The sequence below is a fragment of the Vicugna pacos genome, chromosome 12, assembly GCF_048564905.1.
Source record: "Vicugna pacos chromosome 12, VicPac4, whole genome shotgun sequence".
Classification (NCBI taxonomy): Eukaryota; Metazoa; Chordata; class Mammalia; order Artiodactyla; family Camelidae; genus Vicugna; species Vicugna pacos.
This window is the reverse complement of record NC_132998.1, coordinates 44,438,296-44,461,384: the sequence shown is the minus strand read 5'-3', so window position 1 is coordinate 44,461,384 and position 23,089 is coordinate 44,438,296. Positions and strand designations below refer to the sequence as shown.

The 23,089-nt window shown below is 38.1% G+C and overlaps 1 long non-coding RNA gene and 2 pseudogenes across 2 annotated transcripts; 1 reads left to right on the top strand and 2 right to left on the bottom strand.

The window, feature by feature from the left end:
• Positions 1-327: 327 nt before the first annotated feature.
• LOC140700475 (uncharacterized) lies at positions 328-19,257 on the bottom strand. Its single transcript, XR_012078877.1, has 5 exons — positions 18,670-19,257; positions 8,252-8,439; positions 3,224-3,342; positions 2,459-2,543; positions 328-608 (listed from the first exon to the last, which is right to left on the bottom strand). It is a non-coding gene; the product is annotated as an uncharacterized lncRNA (long non-coding RNA).
• A 574-nt stretch (positions 19,258-19,831) lies between these two features.
• Positions 19,832-20,356, top strand: LOC116282707 (large ribosomal subunit protein eL21-like; annotated as a pseudogene). Its single transcript, XR_012078876.1, has one exon. The product of XR_012078876.1 is annotated as a large ribosomal subunit protein eL21-like (transcript).
• A 993-nt stretch (positions 20,357-21,349) lies between these two features.
• On the bottom strand, positions 21,350-22,675 carry LOC102540273 (large ribosomal subunit protein uL29 pseudogene; annotated as a pseudogene).
• Positions 22,676-23,089: the final 414 nt, after the last annotated feature.

The window sequence follows — 23,089 nt, the reverse complement described above, 5'->3', positions numbered from 1 at the left end:
GGAAGCTTTACCTCTGGGTGCATCTGTAAGAATGTTTCTGGAAGAGATTAGCACTGGAATCAATAGACTGAGTAAAGAAGATCTACCCTCACCCACATGAGTGGAGGCAGTAGGCGGAAAGTGAAATTCTCCTTCTGTGATACGGGTGTAGTGACTTTACCAGTTGTCTTTCTCCCTTGGTATTTGGCTGAGCTTTGAGTATGTCAAATCCAAAATTGGGAGCAGGGTAGAACTCAAGGCTCTTCTGGGAACTAATCATACATTCCAAGTAACCACAGTCTTTGTCAATAATAAACAAAAACTCAAGAAAAGAGAACATAAATCATGTCACTGAAAGCCATTTATTTGGCTTTTGTTGGCATGAGCATCTTGGCCACATTTACTGACTAACGTGGCGTTATCTACAATATACATTCGTGTTGCTCCCCTCCACAGAAATGATCATTCAGAAGGATTTCAAATCAAAGAGATTTGTGTTTGAGGGATGTAGCATCAGAACTTTATATATGTTTGATCAGTGTCTATTTCTTGCTAATTATTTGTAGTTGAGTTGAAAGATCCACATTGTCCAAAGAACTTTGCAAATCTTCAACCAGGTAGTTGCCTTGCTAAAGGAGGTGTGGAAAAAAAGAACAAAGAAATTAACTTTTTCTAAGAAAACTAAGATCATCATGGAGAAAAGTAAGAAAGGGAAACAAATGGAAAAAGCATATATATATATATATGTATTTGAGTGACAGTTTCATTCTGAGCAGAGGCATACATTTGAGTGGCATTCTAAATCATGGTTAGACATGACAATGACTAGGATTAATTAAGCATCATCAGTCAAAAAAAAATAGGAACTCAAACAATGTTAAGGTTATGCATATCTTCCAGTTAATAAACTTAAGTGGAGTGTGTTAGCTAATTTAAAATGTACCCAAGTCTTTTCTTTGAATTCAAAAGAGTCAGAATTTAGAAATAATGATTCTACAATGCAGTGGCTCTTGAGTGCATGATATGTGATTGCTCCAAAGAACCCTTATACCAGGTGCAAATGACAGACACAACAGGCATGATAACAGAGTTTTTGTAAATAGCAACAGGAGGGTTAATTTATTAAGGGTTTCAGCATCCACAGCTGTTTCCCTTCAGCTGATGTGACTGAGCTGCTTTGTTAATAGACCTTACAATACTCTGTCTGATTATGTTTCTTTTCTCTGCTGCATTTTTAAGTATCAGGTTGATAACAGCACTGAAAAGGGACTTTAAAAGATTCTGTTGTAACCTAGGAAGATTGCAAATTTAACGGCATTTGCTAGGTGCTATACTTTTCACTGTTGGTTGCTGTAATTTAAATGACTCTGCCAGATGAACATGAAAATCCTTCAAGTGTTCTTTTTTTTTTTTACTGTGGAGTAAATGAACTTTTATTTGAGACCTGCAAAGCATGTGCTTCAACTGAACTTAATAGTGACACAGTCTTTGTTCAGAGATTTGAGTCAAATCATTTTCATCAGACCTATTGTGTTTATGGCCAACATTAGTTGAGTTTGTTCATGTTTCATTATTTGATACCACGTATGCTGATGTGTTCTTTAGGAGGGATACTGTATGGGGGCCATAGAAACCTGAGTTAACACTCTGACAGTAGCAGACTTCTCTGGGGGCACAGTTGGTTGTGCTGATTCACCATATGAGCTGGTGGAGGCTTTTCACATGCCAAGGACAGAGCACTCATGTATTCAAAATGGTACAAAGTGAAGACTCAACTTCAACATTTAAAAGCAGCATTTATCATCAGTCAGTTAACAGAATAAAAAAACAAACTGTAATATATTAGAGTTCACTAAAGCAAATTTCCGTATGACTTGTTAGATACTGATGATTCAGTGACATTTTCCCATTACCTGGCAATGAGCTGTTTCTTCACTTTTATTAAGGTAAATAAAATAAGGAGGATGGATTTCCACTGAGATTAAGGCTTTGTGAAAGTGAGGAAAAAAAAAAAACCACTAGCTTCCAAAATGTTGTGAGCATATGTATTATTCTTTCCTCAATAAATTCCTGTTTCAATTAATGAAAATACCTTCAAAATATTCTTCTTGAATTTAAGCCATTCTAGGATTCAATTCAGTAATCTTATCTTTAATGAAAATTTAAAATTTGAACTCAGGAATTCTGAAATATTAAGAAAATACCTGTTAAGTGGTGCCCAAGGAGTGGCTGATACGTTGAAGACAAGTGAGGGTATCTGTTTTTAATTATATACTCTTAGTTACTGGAATCATGCTAATCAAAATTAAGTTTAAGTGGGTACTGAGCATTATGTCAAGGTACACATTTAATATTTTCAAGGGTTATAAGAAAATTTTGGAATTCAGGCTTACATTAAATTCAAAGGAGGTAACCTTTGATAATGATAATAAGCTTTAAGAAACCATTTGACATGTTATAGACATTTCCTGATACTTACCTTCTTTAAGTCATCTGTACATTTCTTTGTGACCAGCAGGGTCCAAATCCACTATAAGGTATTCTACCAGCTTCACAGATTCAATCTATCAGAAATGGGACTCATTATCATCCTCTCTAAAAGCAGCCATCGTCTGAGTTCCCTAACCTAGTAAAAGCTGTCCAAGTCAGAAACCTAAACATTATCCCTGATTCAGCCCTTAATTCTTCTACCACCTACCATCCTCTACCAACTCTTGTCAACTTAAACTCTTAGAGATCTCTAAGTCTACTGACTTCTCTTAATCCCAATACCTGTGCTCTAGGCCACCATCATGTGCTCCTGGATTAGGATCTCCTTGCTCTCAATATTTACTTTATCCCTTTGATTTTCCACACAGTAACCAAAGGAACTTTATAAAACACAAATCTGTCATTCTTCTGTTGTTTCCCATGTTTGTTAGGACAGGATCTAATCTCATTGTAAAATAAAAGACCTCCAGCACACCCTCCTACCTTGCCTTTTCCCATATGCACTATGAATGTGAATTTTGACCTCCAGACTTTTGTCCGTGCAATTCTATCTACACAGAAATACTCTCCTCCCTTTGTATAGCTTCCACTAGTCCTTCAGTGGCAGGTATCAGCTGTATTAGTTTTCTAGAAATTCATTTGTAACTCTTCTTCCAGCCCCAAGTCTAGGTCATGTGTCCTTCCTTCGTGTATCCATTGTGTTTCCACAGCACTCTGTGTTAATTGCTCCCAGGACACTCTGTATAGTAATTACCTGTTTGTCTGTCTTTGTCCATTTGATATAATCTCTCCAAAGAGAGACACCTTATCTCTTTCTCTGTATAGCTCCAGTGCATAGACATACCTTGTACATAATAGGTGCTTAATCAACAGCTGTGGAATGAATTAATCATATGGAAATTGAGTTGAAGTAATTTGTGGTATATAATCTTCCAAATAATCTTTTATAGTCACTGTGAATATATGACAGAGCAAAGTAATATAGATTCTTTGTACAAGGGACTTAGGAATAAATGTTGTCCACCTCTAGAGGTTTCCATTCTAAAGTACAATCTAATAGCTAGACATTACAAAATTTTGTACATGACAGAGGCATCTATGAGAATGGAGTTAAACATATCTAACCAATAGTTCCAAGAAACTTAGAAGGGGGCCAAGAAAAGCAAGAAACAGTTAATAGAGGATAATATTCTCAGAGCAACCTGAGTTCATGTCTGGGGCTCTGTCACTTACCAGGCATATGACCTTTAGCAAATTATTTAATCTCTCTTTTAACAAGGATATTGTGGCCCCTACCTCATGGATTACAGGTAGTATTAAATCCATATAATGTATAAAGTATTCTCAATGCCTGTCTTCTATATTGGGAACATAATTTCCCAGTATGTGATATTTATTTTATAGAACTCTACTTTCTACCTCTAGCACATAGTACATAATAGGGATCCATTAAATCTTTGAGTAACAGTATGTAAAAATGGCAGAGACAAAGCATTAACTTGCACAGAATCCTGAAGTTGGTAAAAAATGTTGAGATGGGGAGGGAGTCACTTAATGTCAGATATCAACAGAGAGGTTTCCAAAGAAAGTTATAAACATTCTTGCCATTGATGTCAACGAGAATGTCTGAAATTCTTATTTTAAAATGCTTTCTAGTAATTTTCCAACAACTTTTTTGATTCAAAACATTTGAAAATCGTAGGAACTTTCCAATCTGTAGACTTCATAATAATCCCAGAGTTGAAGGACAAAAATACATCTGAATGGTTAGCCATATAGTAGAGACCTTCTATAAAAGAAATATACTCCTTTCTTAAAATGCATTTGTTGAACCCTTTTTGTCCTTCCATTTGGTCCCAGGCACTGCATTGGCATTACAAGCACTAAAATGAGTACTAAATATTCTTGTTTGCAGGAACTAACGGTTATGTGGCAGAGATGGACATATAATCTGAGAAACACTGTAATGTGATACATTCAGTGATAGAGTTATACACAGATGGAGATATGAAGGCCATAGGGAAGTTAGGGAAGATTTCCCGGAGGAAATTTCTCTCCAGCGGAGTCCCAGTGTTGTTCAATGTTGTGGAGCGGCATGAGGGAAAGATATTCTGGGCACAGGGGAAGTGAGAACAGCATGGTGTGTGTGTACTGCAAGTTGTACAATGTTGATGGAGGAGCAAGAGATGAGATTGGAAAGAAGAAATCCTGGAACCCCTCAAATGGTATGCTAGAAATCTTGGATTTTATCTTGAAGGCAATAGGGAGCAGTGAAATGTTTTATGCAAAGGAAGGATGCTGAGGACATCTGTGAATTTTAGAGAGTGTGTGTTTTCTAAACCAAATGTAGAAGAGATTAGAAGCTTTCTCCTGTCTGCTCCAATAGGAACTTATACATGAATCTTATTCACCTTATCAAAATATTTTTGCTTGTACTATTTTCCTTAGACCAGTGGTTCTCAAACCTGAGTGTAGGTCAGAATCATCTGGAGGTGTTGCTAAAACACAAATTGTTGGGTAAAGTTGGAAGCCTGATTTTGCATTTCTAACAAGTTCCAGAGTAATGATGCTTATCTGTGGCCATATTATGAATACCCCTGCTTTGGACTATGATTTTGGCTTATTTATTATTTATCTTTGTTTCCCAAACATCTAGTCCAATGTCTGTTATTGAACAGGTACTCATTAACTATTTTCAAACAAAAGAATGAAGGAATGAAAAAATTACAAGTACAGGGAAAATAAATACACTAAGCAAAATAATTTTTTTTCTCTTCCTCATCAGAAATTACCCAGGATAATAAAGGTGCATATATTAGTATAAATTGTGGGAGAAAAAAATGAAGGATAACAACAATAATGGTAAAGATGAGAGCTAAGTTAGGAATTTCAATATTTCCATTTGCTTTCCAGTCCTTGCATGAATAGAGTAGCCTTGAGCAATCCCTTGTACTTTCCACAGCACTATATCCGTGCCTTAGTTGGATGATTAAGTGGCTATTAGCAATACTTCATTGAATAAGCCCTTTGAAAAAAAAAATCTCAGAAAGAATTTATTCATATAAAGCCTACTGAATTTAACCTTCATATAATGAACACTACAACTTGAATAAAAGTTCCAGTACTACAGCAAGCATTCTCTTACATTATGTCTGTAAATTCTTTTCTACTTGATAAATTCTCTGACACAGAAAGTCTGTATTCATTGTAGCACTATGCTATACTTCATAGCTGAATGCTTCAGTCACAGACTATACCTCTCATGGGTGGATTCTGTATGAATTCAGAGGGTGAAGGACCCATGCTTGGAGTTTCTTTTTCCAAGATGGATCTTGTTTATATCAAGTGATCTTCACTTTCTCACTTTATACACTAAATTTTCAAGATGGCAGGAATATTTCTTTGCTGCTATATGTAGCTGGAATGTTTTACTTAGTTAAGAATGAAATCTTCTTATCCCATACTATATTCCAACTTACTAAAATCAATAAGCAGAAATCAGAATGTTTTATAAGTGTGTTGGCTTGTATTATTTTCCTTAGACCAGTGGTTTTCAACCTTGAGTGTAGATCAGAATCACCTGGAGATGCAACCTCCCAGTTAAAAGATTTTTGGCAAAAATTGAAATGTGCTATTGGTTGTTGGTATGAATTTGCCCACAACACTAGAACTCAGAAAATATCACATTTCCTCAAATTTAATCTGGTTCAGGATTTACCACCCCAGATAATGGAAAGCTCAACTTAGTCTGTTTCCAAAAGATACTTCCTCCTCTCTTAAAGTCATTAAAGAAGATGAGGATTTATAAAATCTAGGAGAAGAGGGAAGACTTTGGCTATTCAGTCCATAATGGTCACCACTGAGAGTCTTTTCCAGTCCATTGGAGATCAATTCAAAACCATCTTCTCCCCTAATAGCATCCATTTCTTGGGTGCCAAGCTCAACCACTGACTCTAACATCTACAGAGCTGTCCACAATCTCCCTCCACACTGAGGTCCAAGCACCTCTGGTATTTCCACAACAGAATTGACCTACCATCTCTGCTTCATCCTTCAAGTCTCAGGAAATACATTCTACCCTCTAGGATTGTGTCACTCCCTCCTTCCTGGCTTGAATCATCAACCTCCATCCTATCCTCTGTCTAATCACTCCAGGTTAACTCTTTGATAGGCCTAACTCAATAACAAAGGCTACCTTGTCACTTAGCTCACAGTTCTCCTTTCTAAAGACTTAAAGTCTTAAGTGTCAAGACTTTCAGTTTCTCATCTACAGTGAACCAGCTTCAACCTGGATTAGTGCAGTGGTCTCCTAATAGCTCTCCTCTCTTTTTATTCTATTGCTTCTTTTGTATTTGCTCTAGGTAATCTGGAGATATAGAATTGATCATTTTAGAACAGGGGTCAATAAAACTATGACCAGGTGCACATGTCTAACCTGGCCTAACTCTTCTTTTTAAATTTTCTTAACCATCCTAAGCTAAGAATTTATTTTTACACTTCTCAATGATTGAAAAAAAATTAAAGAATAGTATTTTCTGGGATGTAAAAATTATATGAAATTCAAATTTCAGTGTCCATAAATACAATTTTCTTGGAACACAGCCATGATAATTTATTTTATATATTGCCTTCGGCTGCTATCTTACTAGAATGGCAGAGGTGAGGAGTGGAGACAGTATGGTCGGCAAAACCTGATACATTTACTAACTGATTGTCTACAAAAAAAGTTTGCAAACTGTTGACTTAGAGCACTGACAACCTTCAGTGAACCACATCCCTCAGTAAATAAAGTCCAAAGCCATGATGAAGTAACCATAAACCTGCTTATTACTCAACCCCCCCCTCCTCCTTCCCTCTGCCTCTAACAATCTGAACTCCCAGTTCTCCAGTCACACAGTCCTTATCATTCCAAAAAAACTACACTGATTTTTCATTTTAACCACTGCTGTAACTTTTCCTTTTCCCCCTATTTGCCTGAGATATTTTTGTTTATCTTCAAGACTTGGCATAAGTACTGTGTTTAATCAAGTTAGAAACTTCCTACTCCCTGATTTTACTCCCTTATAATTCTATTAGATGACTCATCACATTGAAATAATTATTTGCATACAGGTGGAAAACGTTTGTTTTGCCACCTAGGGTCCAATTTTTTTCTTGTGACATTAAGATCCTGATTTTGGTTTGTGTAGCCTCTACCTCCTGTGTTAACTCCAGCACCTGGCTAAGCCAATGGGTTCATTCCATCCCCTTCACCATAGTGACTGCTGGATGGGTGAATATACCCAAGCCAGGCAAATCAGAGCTGATAGTTTCAATTCCAGAACTCCTGTCCTCCTATAAAGTTATTTTGTGTCTGTCAACCTCTCCACCCGTAGGACAAAGTAAAGGCAAACATAAACCTGAAATCACTGGGAGTAGTGAAACATCTGGTGACATTGTTGGAGCCCTAAATGAAGCCATGCCTGAAACCAGATGGCCCCTTGAATATCTCAATGATCTCAATTAAGATCTCAATATTATCTCTTTTTGCTTGAGCCAGTTTGGGTCAGGTGTCCATCAGTTATAACCAAAGGAGTCCTAACAGAGACACTGTCTGCTTTTCCCAGTAAGACTCATCTCTGTATCCCTGGTACCAGCTTCTTGCCCTGGCATGTAGGATACACTCAATACATGTTTTGGAAATAATTTGACCTTCTTATGTTCCTGACCTGCTTACAAGTCAGATAGAAATGTCTCATCTCCTGAAGTTACTTACCCTCACTGCCTTCATTTAAACACTTACTCTATTTCAGAGGCTTTGTCTGGGCTTGGAGAATTGACCAGCTCCTGAGTGCTCCCTCAGTCTGAGCTTGATCTGTGATCAGTTCAGCTTCACTGACACAGGCACGAGGCTCTAGATGCTTTCTCTTCTGAGCAGCGTTGTTTCATTTCTGGCCTCAATGCTATGGTCATATCAAAGCTGTAAGATACCTAAAGGAAGAGCATGGACAAAGTTGGGCAGTCATAGGCTGGGCTCCTAGACTACTACATAACAGCCTTGAGACCTTGGATATTTCTGACTCCAGCTTGTAAAGTGAAGGGAACCGTGTCTATCTCAGGTTGTGACAGTGAAGGAAGATTGATGCAGACCTTAGCACAAATACTAGTACACAGTTAGAACTCAATACATGCTCTTATGATTTTAATAAAAAAAGAGAGAACCTTGCTTTTTATGTTTTAGATGTGAAGCTTAATGGCATGCGTTTGAAATTTTATAAAGAATTAGTTTTTTTTTTTGCTCTGAGAAGTGTTTTTAATTATTAAGAATGATTTTTGAAAAGGAAAGTCTGATCCATTTCAGCTTCATTGCATTCAGTCACTTTCGGTCATTTTGACAATGATGCTGATTAATGTGCTTACTTAATATGTGTAAATTAATATTTCAGGCTCTTGTGTGAAATTATAGGCTCTCAAAGTCTAAATAAGTTTCCAAAAATATACATAATATAATAAACTTAACCCCAAATTGTCTAGATCTATGCATTGATGCTTTGTGAAAATAGTGACAAGAGTTAATTGTGGGATATACGTTTAATCACATTTATTCCTCTTCTTTTCCTCTCATCCCCTACTTTCTTCCTTCTTCCTTTCTACAAAGGATTTGGAGAAGCAGTAAATATTGTTAAATTTTTTGGAAGTATAACAAATTTCAAATAATATTCCTTAAACTTAAGTAAGTCAGAAGGACAACAAAAATTGACTCTCAAAAATACCTCTCCGGTTGTAAAGTTACCACTACTACTGATCTGGAACACCCATTTCACTGCTAAATTTATAGAGGACCGAATCAGTGGTTTCAGCCCACCTTTTCCTACGTGCTACCATGGCAGAGATGGAGTTGTGGATTTTCTTCTTATACACACATCCAGCTAGATGTAAATGACTAGTATACAAATAACTCCTAGGCAAATACACAGTTTCCATAGAGATTTTACTTGAAAAGAGGTCTCTTAAACATTTGCCTTGAGGGTAATAAATCTTTGAACTGACCAAATCTCTCAGCCAGCATGCATTAAAGGCATTTTTGTTTTGTTTTCATGTATTACTCTCACAATGTCTAGTTCTTGAAATAAAATGTGGATTCCTGCCAAAGAGTATAGGGAAGGGGATTGTGTGGGGCGCATACAGGGGGCAAGACAAGGAAATGTTTGGGGTGAGGATGGCAGGGACGGGAAAAAGGGCAAAAACAAACTGTTGACCAGAAAGGGGTATCTACCCCATTCACAAGGCTTTCTTCTGAACCCCAAAAAGGCCAAAAAGAGAAAGAGAATAAAGAATAGCTATAATTTAGGATTTAAGTAATCAGTAGTCACTCTCAAGTTCAGAAATGCCAAAGCTGTCCAAAGTCAAAGTTAAATGCTATGTTCCATGAAACTAGCTGTGAAGATGATTTAGAAAATTGGGCAAATTGTAGCATTTGTACCCATCATTTATTCACACTGCTATTTGTATCCCATCCCAAGACCAAATTATATTCCTTCTCACATCAGCTCATTGACGTCTAGACTTTCAGATAAGTGCTGGCTTCAAAACCCCAGTTTAGCTTTTGATTCTCAAAGAGCTAAATGATCACAGACTGCCTTGAATATCATACATTCTTAAAATTCCCTCTGATTTGTTTGATTTCCCTTTAGCTAAGTGACTGAATATCCTTTTCCTACCTGAGATATAAATGAAGTAGGTTTTTTTTTTTTTTGCAGGAGTAACTATAAGTGTTATTCTCTTACATTCAATTGCTTTGATCCCTAATAATTACATTAAATATGTCCAGGTTATAGAGAATTAGTAAAGAATAAAGAATATAGGAAGCTTTAATACTAAAAATAGACTTTAAAAGGCCCAGAATATTTCTGGTTCATCTATTTTTCTTTGGATCAGATTATAGAAATAAAACCTAGAATCACACAAATACTAGAACCTACATAAAACTCATGAGTTCTGACCTTAAATCCTTTCACTTATTGCAGAAATAATCTCAATTTCACAAAAGATCAGACTGAGCTTGTAAAAAATTCCCCAGGAAGCCAAGGGTGAACTGGCCTTGGGAAAGCAAGGACTGTCTAAGACCTCACCCTACTTCCTTCAAGATTTGTTATGGTCACATAAACTTACATTTCTTTCTCCTCCCATGCCCTTTGTCCTATGCCGTTTCTCCCACACCAGACCTTTGTGTCAGGTTGCCAGAAAGGAGGTTGGTCTGGAGAGGACAAAAAAAGCAAATGTTGCTTACAGAAAATCTGCCTTCTGGGCTTTAGAAACACATTGAAGGAAGGGAGAGTGCATTTCGTATAGAGTGAAGGGAAGAAAGAGAGGAAAGACAGGCAATACAGCAAGACAGAGAGTGGCAGTGATGCTGCAGCAAGCAAGACCGCAGTGGGGAATGAGTGAGAAGCAGACTTTTAGAGGAGCTGGACCTTGGGCTTAGGCCATGCAGCATCCGCAAACACTTCGACATTGGAGGGAGCCACAGAGCTGCCTGCCTGCAAGGGGCAAGTGGGCTGGGTGGTGATGTCTGGCTCACTGTTGTGCTCTTAGTGCCTACAGCAATGCCTGTCCATTAGTAGGTTCTCAGTACTTGTTGAATAAATGAATAAAATCAGTGGAGAGCATCATGAACTGAAGTGGACCCTTTCACTTCTGAGGCATTACATAAGTTTCTTGAATTTTGGGGGGTTCTGAGGAATGACAAGCCCCACTTCCTCTCAAAAAAATAGTGACTTACATTGTACTTCCTACCATTCTAGTAACATAGAGGCTGAGAGTCAGCTTTAGTTTGTTCTTTCACAACTACAGTTTGGGGGCAGAATGCACACCCATACAAAAATGTACCCATGGGGCACTAAGTTCTGCCTGGTGTCCAAGGAAAGGTAATAGAAGGAAGAGCAGAAGGAATCTCTAGAGTCTCTTGATCACCCTGGGAGGGCAGCTCTAAAATTTTTACTTATGTGATATTTCTGAGTCTTAGGGTTGGCCATCTAGTTAGAGAAAGCGGTGAAATGAATCATGATGGTGCATCTGCATAGCATTTCTCATAAGATTAAGGAAACCTGTATCATGCATACAGTCAAAAAATTTAAGAGGATAGAATTATTTCACACATTTTTTCTGAGCACAATGGTGTGAAATTAAAAATCAGCCACAGAAAGAGAAATGAGGGGAAAAAAAAAGATTGCATGGAGACTAAACAACATACTGCTAAAAAGCCAGTGGGTCAAGGATGAAATCAAAGAGGAAATTAAAAAATAGCTTGAGACAAATGTCAATGAAAACACAACCACACAAAATCTATGGGATGTAGCAAAAGCAGTCCTAAGAGGGCAGTTCATAGGCCTTCCTCAAAAAACAAGAAAAATCTCAAATAAACAACCTAACTTACCACCTAAAAGAATTAGAAAAAGAACAAACAACCTAAAGAAATAATAAAGATCAGAGAGGAAATAAATAAAAGAGATTAAAAAGGCAATAGAAAAAAATCAATCAAACCTAGAGCTGGTTTCTTGAAAGAGTAAACAAAATCGACAAATGTCAGGACTGGCTCACCAAGAAGAAAAGAGAGACCCAAATAAACAAAATAAGCAATGAAAGAGAAGAAATAACCGATACCACAGATACGTGCATATAGAAAACATAGAAAAGTGTTTGATGGAAATGGGGAGGAGAGGCTAAAGTTATCTGAAGCCACCCTTGGTGCCATCAGTGCTCTGTCCTGCATCATGGAAAAGTGCACACACATTCTCAGACACACAGTCACATTCGCAGACATGCACACTCATGCACGTACAATGGAGTATCAACACCTTTATCCTGAATATTCATTATTCTGCTATATTAATAAAACCCCACACTGAATTGAACTAATTAAGATAAAAACAGTATAAATGAGTTTAAGCCTACTTTGAAAATGGTTACTAGGCCCCAGCCATGGTGGGGTAGGGATAAAAATAGAGTCCCCCAAATATATACAAATGTTATTTCTCAAGTATTTGAAATGTTTTATTAAGTTTATATCTTAAAAAAGGTCTCTCTGACACTTACAAAATATTTTCATTGATAGGTAGCTCAAGTAATGATGATAAATTCTCAACCTGGAATAAGTAAATGAGTTTCCAGTCATTTAATATGTTAAAATTAGTGCACAGAATTAGTCAATGAAGGACTGAGAGTCAGTGGGTCTCAAGCCAAATATGGTTATTTTCAACTTCCACTATATGTCAAATTTTGTTTATTGGAAAGCATGTTTCTGCGTATTTCATTCATGTTATGAAATCCACACATTAACATATGTGGACACTGGTTAATTCAACTACCTCAAAACCACTGAAAGAATTTATGTTATGCTCTTAGGTAATCTTTTTTTTTTGTAATGATAATTTCAAAATAAAATAGGGTATCACCAGATAGAGAAGCAAAGATTACTGTACCACAATCTTAAAACATCTGCTAATCCTCTCTCTCTACTATTATATAAGAATTATGGTGACAATTTGCTGATATACAAGTACAAAAGCAATAGATAGATGCATTATATATGCTTGGGTTCAAAGGCTAGAGGAAACCCAAGCTAGAATTTGAAACTGGTATTTATAAATATCAGTAACAAAAATTCAAAAGGAACATGCAATGGTATATGCTTAAAATACATAGCCAGATTTAGACATTCTCTAGTAGACCATACATCTTTTCATATGATGTTACGTTTTCACAAGAGGAAATCTGGAAACATGTAAAATTAAGAAGGAAAAGCTAGAAAAGAAAGATGTTCATATCCCTAACAACCTAAACATAGCCAAATTAATATTTTGATTAATGTCCTTTGCCTTTATTCTGTTTTTAAGGCATATTTGTACTTTATGTTAATCTTTTTTATTTTCTATAGTATTATAAGCATTTTTCACGTTATTTATGCTTTTCATCAGAATTTAATGGTTGAATAATATTCTGTTTAGCTGTTATATCATAGGTTGCACAACTATTAAGTCTTCAGCACTTCAAAAGCTTTAAAAGAGTTCTTCAAGTTATGTATGTTTCATGTTGAGATGATATTCTCTCTCTCTCCCTCCCTCTCTATCTCGTTATTGGTATTAAGGATAGATTTTTGTGCTGATTTGTGGTCTGCATTTTGATTTTCTTGCTCATAAAATGCAAAGGGACTGATGTGTCCCCTTAGACAAGAGCTTAACAAACCTCAGCACATAAGAGGCATTCACTGAAGACTGTAGAATAAATAACTGAAAGAACTAACAAATGGTAATTGGAATTCCCGTTGGGTTTTATTGTTTGGATGAGGAGATTAGGGAAGGAACAGCACATCAATATACCTCCTTTATTTCCACCTTGACTCCATCCCCTCCTGAACTCTGTCCCATCACTCATCACCATCCATCTCTAGGCTCTCCTCTGCCTCATTCTGTCCTCACGTTGGATTTCAGATATATCAAAGAGGAACCTGTCAGAGCAGCATGCGTGCACTCAAAAATGATGAAGTAAAATGAAAATTGTCCATTTCCTTAAAAAATGAGCCAGATCCCGTCTCTTCCCTTTCCTCCTCCCTGAAATCTAACTTCCACTACTTCCTCACTGCAGGGAGCAGGCGCAGCTTTCCACTGGTGGTATGGGCTCCCCAAACTAAGATATCAAAGTTTCCCCTGATCCAGGCTACATTTCTTTCAGCAAGAGATGTTAGACAGGTGATTTGAGTTACTGTTCTAAGTTTATGACAAATGTTTCATCACAGTTGCAGCTTTCCCCCTTCTTAGATTGTTAAATCATAGCTCAGAGGCCCCAGCTTCATATTATAAGAGTCACGTTTATCATAATAAGCTCCTGTCTGTAAAATATGCCATTATCTCTACTATTACTTTCTCACTTCTAAGAAATTCACCTGTAGGAATTTGGGCAATCCTTCAAGATGAATTTCCTTATTAGAGTGTGGCTATAAAAGGCAGTCAATTAGCAGAGGCCGCCGTCATCCAACCATTAAAATGTGATGCCTGAAGCCTTTTTGCTTTGCTCATTATCATCTTTTGATTCCTTTGTAAATACAGTTTGCCATTTGAACTGCTTTGCTTGTTACTGGGGACCATGTTCCATTTCTGAAAGCTGGTGAAATATCTGTACTTCACTGAAATGGAAGAAGGGTAAATTTGACCCTTTGGCATCAGGATAAAACTGGTGGGGAAGATGACTTGATGGGGTAATTGCAGCACAGAGGCTCCATAGACGGACAGATACGATGCCTGTTCTTTCACGTAGATTAGTGCTTTTAAAGCCTCATCAAGGGATCAGCTCTCAGAGATTCATAGGGTGCTTTTAATAAGGTACATTTAGAATCTCTGACACTGACCTACTGAATCAGAATCTCTCTTCTGAACACAAAGTTTGAAGAATCATTGGTAAAGGATTATAAGCTTATAAGCTATACATTTAAAAAAATAAAACAAACCGAAAAAAAAAAAAAACAACTGTTAATGGTCTGGTTTTTCTACACAACTTTTTAATCAAAGATATTTGAAGATCACAAACTTATTTTTAGACTCAATTTATCATTGACTTATTGGTGATTTTACCAACCTAGGAGGCATGATTATGCCATTCAACCGATATGAATATTACTGGAATGTATGCACAAATATTAAAAATTATCTTCAAATACCAAGAGAAGGCAAATGCAATGTATTTCCTCCTGCAACATACTTTCATGCTATGTGACCTCAGCTGGGATCTCACAGTGGCTCAGAAATATTTTCAGTCATCTGAAGGATTACCTCCCACTTCTCCACAGCTGTTTCTGCAGGCTGTTCCTCCATCCCTCTGAGCATCTGTTTCTCTACTACATGTCTGAGAAAATGGAGACGATAGCACGAGCGCTTCCAACTTCCCTCCTCTCCATCTCAACATTTCTATCATCGTATTACCTCTGCATCTTTTGTGCATGATAAAGAAGTACCTTCTTTCTTTCCTAAGGTTACCCCTGCTAAAATCCTAAAACTTTAAGCCCTTTTGGACTTTAAAGAGAAAATAACATAACATAATCATTCTTCCAGGAGGAAGAATGATTCCTGCAGCCCATAAGCAGATGGAGGCGAGAGAGATGATAGAGAGTATTGGGAATAATTGTGGGGTGAGAGGGTTGTGATCTCAAAGGAGTGCACCTGGAGGGACAGGTGTGGATGACAGGGTACCTTGAAACAGGGGTGAATCACAGGATCCAGTTCATTAAGATCTGAGAGACCAGGAGAGGCACCAAAATGGAAGTCATGGAATGAGAACAGAGCTGCAGTAGCTGAGTTTATAGCCAAGTGGAAAGACATTAAAAATCAAGGATGGAAATAGATTTAGTCAAAGCAGCCACAGGGATCAAAGAATACAAGTGTAAATTGTAAATTGTGCTGAAAGCCTTTTTTTTTTTTTAGTCATTGGTGACCCAGAGGTTGTTGCTTCACCCTTTCACCCTTATAGATTTTTGAAAGTTCCTGTCCTTATGTGGCTTAAGTGTTACTTAAGTCTTACAGAATCATCTAAACACTTGACCTCATCCTCTTCTGTTATCTCCAAGATGCTACAACCTGTATGTTGGTAGAATATGAAGAGGCTGCTTAAGCTACAGGGAATATCTTCCTTTCCTCTTGTTGATACTGCATCCTAACTTTTCTTTGCATAATCCCCAACCCCTGTCAGTGCGGTTTGAACAAAACTGGCCTTAGCTCCTGGCTTCTGAGATAAGCCCCTAACTCAAATCTGGCCAAAGTACCACATCTCTCTGGTCCAGTGATTGGTTCAAAGCTGGTCCATGACTTAAGCTGTGCCAATCAGAGATGATGTGTGGCAACCTCTGAACTTTTCTGAAGCCAATATAGAGAAAGCAGAGCTGAGATACAGAAAGAAACAAAATCCAAGTGACAGCATTTGAGCCCTAGACCTGCCTGAAACCAAGACCTGTTTTTTTTCTGTTACAGGAGCTAATAATTTCCTTCTTTTGTTCAGTCAAGTTTTAAAAGGTTTGTTTGACTTGAAATAGAAAGTGATTTGACTAATCAAAATTAAAATACGGTGTAATCCTAGTAAACAATCGTGTGTTTTTCAGGGAATGTATAGAGTCACCGTCACTCCAGATAATACTGTGTTTCTATGATTATTTAGGATTGTCAGGTGTTCCGCCCTCTGTCTTTCAGCCTGATCACTTTTGGATTAGAAGGTCTCTTCCTTCCTCCGGTTATTTGTAAAATTTGCACATTGTTTGTTTCAATACTATGCTATTTATGAGAGACAACCCAAACCACAGGCTGTTCAGTGAACATTTTATTAATGCCCAGTGTCTCTTTGTATAATCATCTTCCTTCATTCTTAGCCCAGTTGTTTGCCGTGGCGCTAATTCTACCCAAAGCTCCTGGTGGGTGGGGCGCATGACTCAAACCAATCCAATGAGAGATTGCCCTGTGACTTTAGCTAAAGAAAGGATTACCCTGTTCTCTGGGATTGCTGGTTGTATATATGTAAATCTAAATCTGACAGTGGATATTTTGAGGGCACTCAATGCCTATATGAGATTGAGACCATTACAATGAAAAACAGAAATTAGTGATGGAGAAAAGGGAGTAGTTTAATGAAGTCACCTTTGAACTCGGGTTTACCAACGCCTAAATTCATCATTGCTTAGAATTGCCAGTCACATGAGGCAACAAATTCCCTTTTTTTCTTTTTTTGGCCCTAACCTGATTTAGGTTGGATTTTTGACATATGGAACCAAAATCTTGACTAACTACGTTGGCACCAAAATGTGGATGCTTATAGGTTAGTGTCAACTGTCACAAGATTCCAAAAACTCATGAGAAAAGGTAAGGCTGCTGAAATTCCATGTCTCAGGATTTGCTGAGGAGATATTAGTGATTTGCTGACTTCTCTGACAATACTCTTGGTTGTCATAGTGATAGAAGGATGCAGATAGTAAGGATTTGGAAATATTTTTCTTTAAAACGTGAACTGGTTAGGAGATATAAGACAGCCCTGAGAGTCCTCTGAACATCATGGCATTGCTAGAACCTCCTGAGATTCTGAGATACACTGGTCTTGGCTTCTCTATGTTGCTTAAGGACTCAGAAGGGTGAGCATTATTGTAAAGAGATGGTAGACAAATCTGATCGTGTGTCTTTACAAATACTTAGTGCTGGGTGTCAAATTTCGGTACCCCTTCAGCCCTTTAGACTACCCCACATTGTCTCCAGGGTTTTTCCCCTCCACGTTGTAACCCTGAAAAGACCTAATGCATAATTATTAAGGCTAGGCTTTTAGGTTTTTTTCTTTTCCAAGATTTAAAATTTTACATAAGTCGCTATAGACGCTTATTGAAAAGACCGAAAGATAGGTTCAAATTTATTCCCAATTTTCTAAAATTTCTAAACAATGATACCACAAACTAAATATTAAATACCATTTGTGAGAATTCTTGAGTTTTTATAGGGTATAGATGTTGCTAAATTTCTTAGAGCAAACTTACAGCTCATCTCTTTCACATAAGATCACATCTGAGATGATTTAGTTCTTTGGTAATCACCTATTCAAATAGTGGTTTTTATAATGAAAACTATCATGATAAACTCTGAAAAATTGGTGGGGTAAATTTTATGAAATTAGATTTGATGTACATTTTCATCATTTATCCTAATTTTTAATGGGGTTTTTTAAACCCTGCTTTTATCATTTATAAAATAGCAATTATATCAGGAGTTAAGGGACAAGTTCTTGCCCTGGTTCTACCACCAGGTAACCCAGGATGAGAGACTTTACCTCTATGAGCCAGTGTTCACAGATGTAAAATGCAGAAATTAGACAAGATGAGTTCTCGAGTCTTTTCCAATTCTGAATCTATGCTTTGTTTGCTTTGTTCGTGAAAGTACTGGGACTTAACCCAGGACCTCATGCATGCTAAGCACATGCTCTACCATTGAGCTATACCCTCCCCACCTTGAATCTATATTTTATGTAGCATAAGCAATACTTACAAATAGGAATTAGCAGATAATTAATAAAGAAACTTCCATATGCCACAATGACAGATTCATTTCTAAAACTACAAGGCGATCAGGTTACTAAAGCAATTGTTCGGCTAGAGGGATGATGTGAGAGCAAATCTAAATGTACTTTGTTTCATGTTACGTAAGTTACCTGTTGAAGATGTTTCAATTCTTGGACTTGATATCAGCACTAGAGGAGTTGGGTCTTTGGCCATGTTTCTGTGAATGTAGACCGGAATAGACTCCTGCTGCAGTGGGCATGGAGGTGTTCTGCCCAGATCCTCCTCCAAGGAAGGACTCACTGCCCAGTGAGCGACTGAGGCCCCCAGCTCCTTCGAGGGGAGCCACAGTGGCATGGAAATCTTGTGCCTGTGTCACAGTCTCTCAGGGGCCAGTGGGCATCCTCTGACCAAGTGGGCTCATGGGGCTCCATGCAGGACCCTCCACAGGCCCTACCTGCCCGGGGTTCCCTGCTGGATTGGCCAGGGACTTTCCTGGGCCTCCATCACAGCTTGACTGCTCCCTCTGCTGCTTCCCTTCATGAGTGGTGATCCCTCAGAAATATGTTTCTCCCTATATTCTATCTTAGCATCTGGGAAATTCAGCTTTGAACACTTCTAATTAATTTAGAAATAATAAATTGATATATTTGTCTTTCTTTACCACACATGAGAGATGGTAAAATTAAGCCCATTTCAGTATTCACAATGATTATTTCTAGGTAATGGGATTTTAAAAAACTTTAGTGGGACTTGTCTGTATTGCTTCAAGTTTTCAAAAATGATGAGCAAACACAGTTTTTACCAAAAAATGAGGTCATAATAAAACAAGAATAATAAACAAATATAGTATTGGTAGCACAATGGAACAAAGGAGGATAAATAGAAAAAAATCAGCGATAGATTTTAAATCAGAATTAAATCGTATTTTTTGCTGACAAACATTACAACTAGAAACTTTTTAAGATTGCTGTAAACTATTCCCAATATTTGTATCCCATGTTAGTTTCCTTACAGAAATTAATACTAAAGGTGCTTTGAGCAAACTACATACACTGAAACAATTTACCAAGATCTAAGATAATCACACACACAGTGTTGCTATGGATGTAAAAATTTTTAAGTTTGACAAACTACACCTTCTTTCTTCTGTTTATAAATCAAATCTCGCCCATGCTTTGAGAGGACTCATGTTGATAATTAGACATATTCTACCCACTGTGCTTGGGGGTGTCTGTTATGTTGAACAGGGAATCATTTTTGAGATTCTACTTATCTTCATATATTACGGAAAGAAGTTGAACAGAGCTTCCTTTCGGCCGGAACCGCCATCTTCCAGTAATTCGCCAAAATGACCAACACAAAAGGAAAGAGGCGGGGCACCCGCTACATGTTCTCTAGGCCTTTTAGGAAACATGGAGTTGTTCCTTTGGCCACATACATGTGAATCTATAAGAAAGGTGACATTGTAGACATCAAGGGAACCGGTACTGTTCAAAAAGGAATGCCCCACAAATGTTACCATGGCAAAACTGGAAGAGTCTACAATGTTACCCAGCATGCTGTTGGCATTATTGTAAACAAACAAGTTAAGGGCAAGATTCTTGCCAAGAGAATTAATGTGCGTGTTGAGCATATTAAGCACTCTAAAAGCCGAGATAGCTTCCTGAAACGAGTGAGGGAAAATGATCAGAAAAAGAAGGAAGCCAAAGAGAAAGGTACTTGGGTTCAGCTGAAGCGCCAGCCTGCTCCACCCAGAGAAGCCCACTTCGTGAGAACCAATGGAAAGGAGCCTGAACTGTTGGAACCCATTCCCTATGAATTCATGGCATGAGAGGTGTAAAGAAAATAAAAGACCTGCACTGTACAAAAAAAAAAAAAAAAGAAGTTGAACAGAAATAGCTCTAGGGATTACATAACACAGAAGTCCTCCTCAGATGAATCTCAGATACTTAAAGTTTTAATTAGGATCATATGTGATAACTGATGGTCACTTGGTCCTTGTGGCCGTGATCATGGTTTCTATAACATTCTGGATTTCCAGAATCCTAGCTGAGGGCTCTAGTCCCAATCCCACCAGGACCCATTCTCAGCATGACATCTGAGTGTTTTCTTCGCTGCTAAACCAAACATTACCATTGACAAGTAAAATCCTTAGCTCTTAGGGAAGAGTAGGAAGTAAAAATATCTTCTCAGCTCTATCCCTAGAGTGTTACTATTTTTCTATTATCATGTCTATGGTCTCCACTCATTCATAGGAAACAAAATAAACTTTGTTTTCCAAGTGCTGCAATGTAGAACTCTGGCAACAGGTTAGTAAGCAATCATCATACAAACTGTTCTTTCTCCCTTTTTCACACTTTACCAGTGTAACCTTTTTTCTGTCTCTGTCTGTCTGTCTGTCTATCTGTCTCTTTCCAGAGTGTCAAGGACACTCTAAAGATCAGATTCCCTTATGATGAAAAGTTCTGTTAAAACACACACACACACACACACACACACACTAATTTGAAATAACGTTTGAAGAAAGGACATTCCCACTACAAAGAATGCCAACTTTCCTCAGGTTCATTGTTAGGTTTTTAGCTGCTTATTAAAAATAGACATAGTAGGAAATGAAATCTCACTAACTGAAATGGATGGGCTCAGAGCAAATGTCCATGGTCAGAAGCACTTTTTCCAAAGGTAGGATTTGTTACTGTCTCCCTGTTGCCGCACTTACCAGGCTGCCGTGTATCCTTACGCAAGGCAGGGTAAGGATGTGCCCAGCGTGGAAGAGTAGCAATAGCTCCAAGAAGTGGCGTTCCAGAGCTCGAAAGTGTATTTGAAGTTTCAATTAAAAGTCCCTACCCACAGGTGGCTTTCTTCCAGGCGCTGCCCTTTGGGCCCGTGCTCTTTCACAAGCCAGGAAAACAACTAACCATCTATAGGGCTTTGTTTTCCGGGTGTGTTGTGAGACAATGGAATAATGAATAGCAAACTCAGCTGGTGCCAGAGTGCTGTCACACAAGCCTGGCATCTGGGAGTCTGGTGTTCTTACTCAGAGCAGCTGTGTAAGTTTGGAAGGACATTCCAGTTTGAAGATCCATTAACCCCTGCTTAGGGCCACATTTTAGTATGAACATTTTTTAAGGGATAAATAAGTGTTGAATCCTGTTGAACCCAAGCCCAGACTGTGCTAAGAAAGAACTGCACTAAATAATCTCCCCTATCTTGCAGACTCATATGCTTCGAAGTTCACATTTTGAGAGGTGTTGGCAGTTATCTTGATAATGTAGTTAAAGTGTTTTTCTAATGCTGTGCTTTGTTCTTGTGAAATGTTTGTAGAAGACGTTTAAATAATGCCCTTCTCTTAGGATGTGCCTGATCTTATATGAATGAGTAAATAGTTTTATCCTTCCTGTGAACTGTGATATGAAGACTGTGCCTCATTAATTCATTTGACGGACATTTACTGAGTACCTACTATGCCAAGAACATTACTAGGCATGTCAGATTGGGTAGGAAACAAAACAAAGGCCCTACTGTTTTCTCACATAAATCAGAAGTGTCACTGCTGCACTAGTTATAAGTCATGGTTGTATGAAAAGTAGGACCTGGGACTCAAAAGTATTACTTACATTCTTTTATTCTTTGGACCCAGCCTACTATTCTAGCTTTTTCTTCTAGTATTCTAGCCAAACTGGACGTTCCATTATAAAAAGTAAATTTCTCATCTTTTTGTGCTCTTGAATTTTTTTTGGTTTGTTTTTTTGGCCAGTTTGTTTGTTTTGTTGACGTCCAGATGCTCCGGTCTTGACCCTGTGCTTCCGCAGTGGGTACAGCCGCTCGTTCCGCTGCTGCTTCTTGGTCTTTGGGTTCTCTTTGAGCTTGTTGAGCCGGCAGTGCATGGCATGCATTTTCTTGGGCAGCAGATCCAGGATCTTGTACTTCTTGCCCTTGTAGAATTGCCTGAGGTTCTCTTTTTGAGTCTGGTTAATGATGGTGAGAACATGAGCAATGGATTTGCAAACAACTCGGATCTTGGAGAGCTTGGGAGCCGCGCTGCCTGTCACTTCAGCGACGTGCAGCTGGGAAAGCTCCACCTTCAGGTCCTCCAGTTGTTTCAGCAGCTCCTCCTCCTTCTTGCCGTGAAAGTCAAGCCTTAATCTTGGCCATGGCTGTACAAATGACAAAGAGTTAATGTTGCCTTATGAGAACTGCTCCTTGACAGAGCCTGTGCAACAGGAACTAGTACCGTAGAGGGAGTGGCTGTCCGGTGAGAGTTGGAAATATGGAAAAGATGCAGTTATTGCCGGAGATGCTACCTGGAGTAGAGAGAAATGGGAAAAAATACCCTGGCTTCTTTGTCCCACACTCCAGTCTCCAGCCAACGCCTCCCACTGGTAGAAAGCAGTCAGAAGTCATAGGCAAGGGAGTCTGAGAAATATGACTGGCAGAGTTCAGTTGCCTGCAATTCAGAGCAAAGCAAAGGAAGGGTAGATAATTGTTTTGAGAATAGTCAAATCATTAGCACAGCCTGCTTAATCAAATATTTACTGCATATGCTATTTTAAAAAGATAGCTAATTGT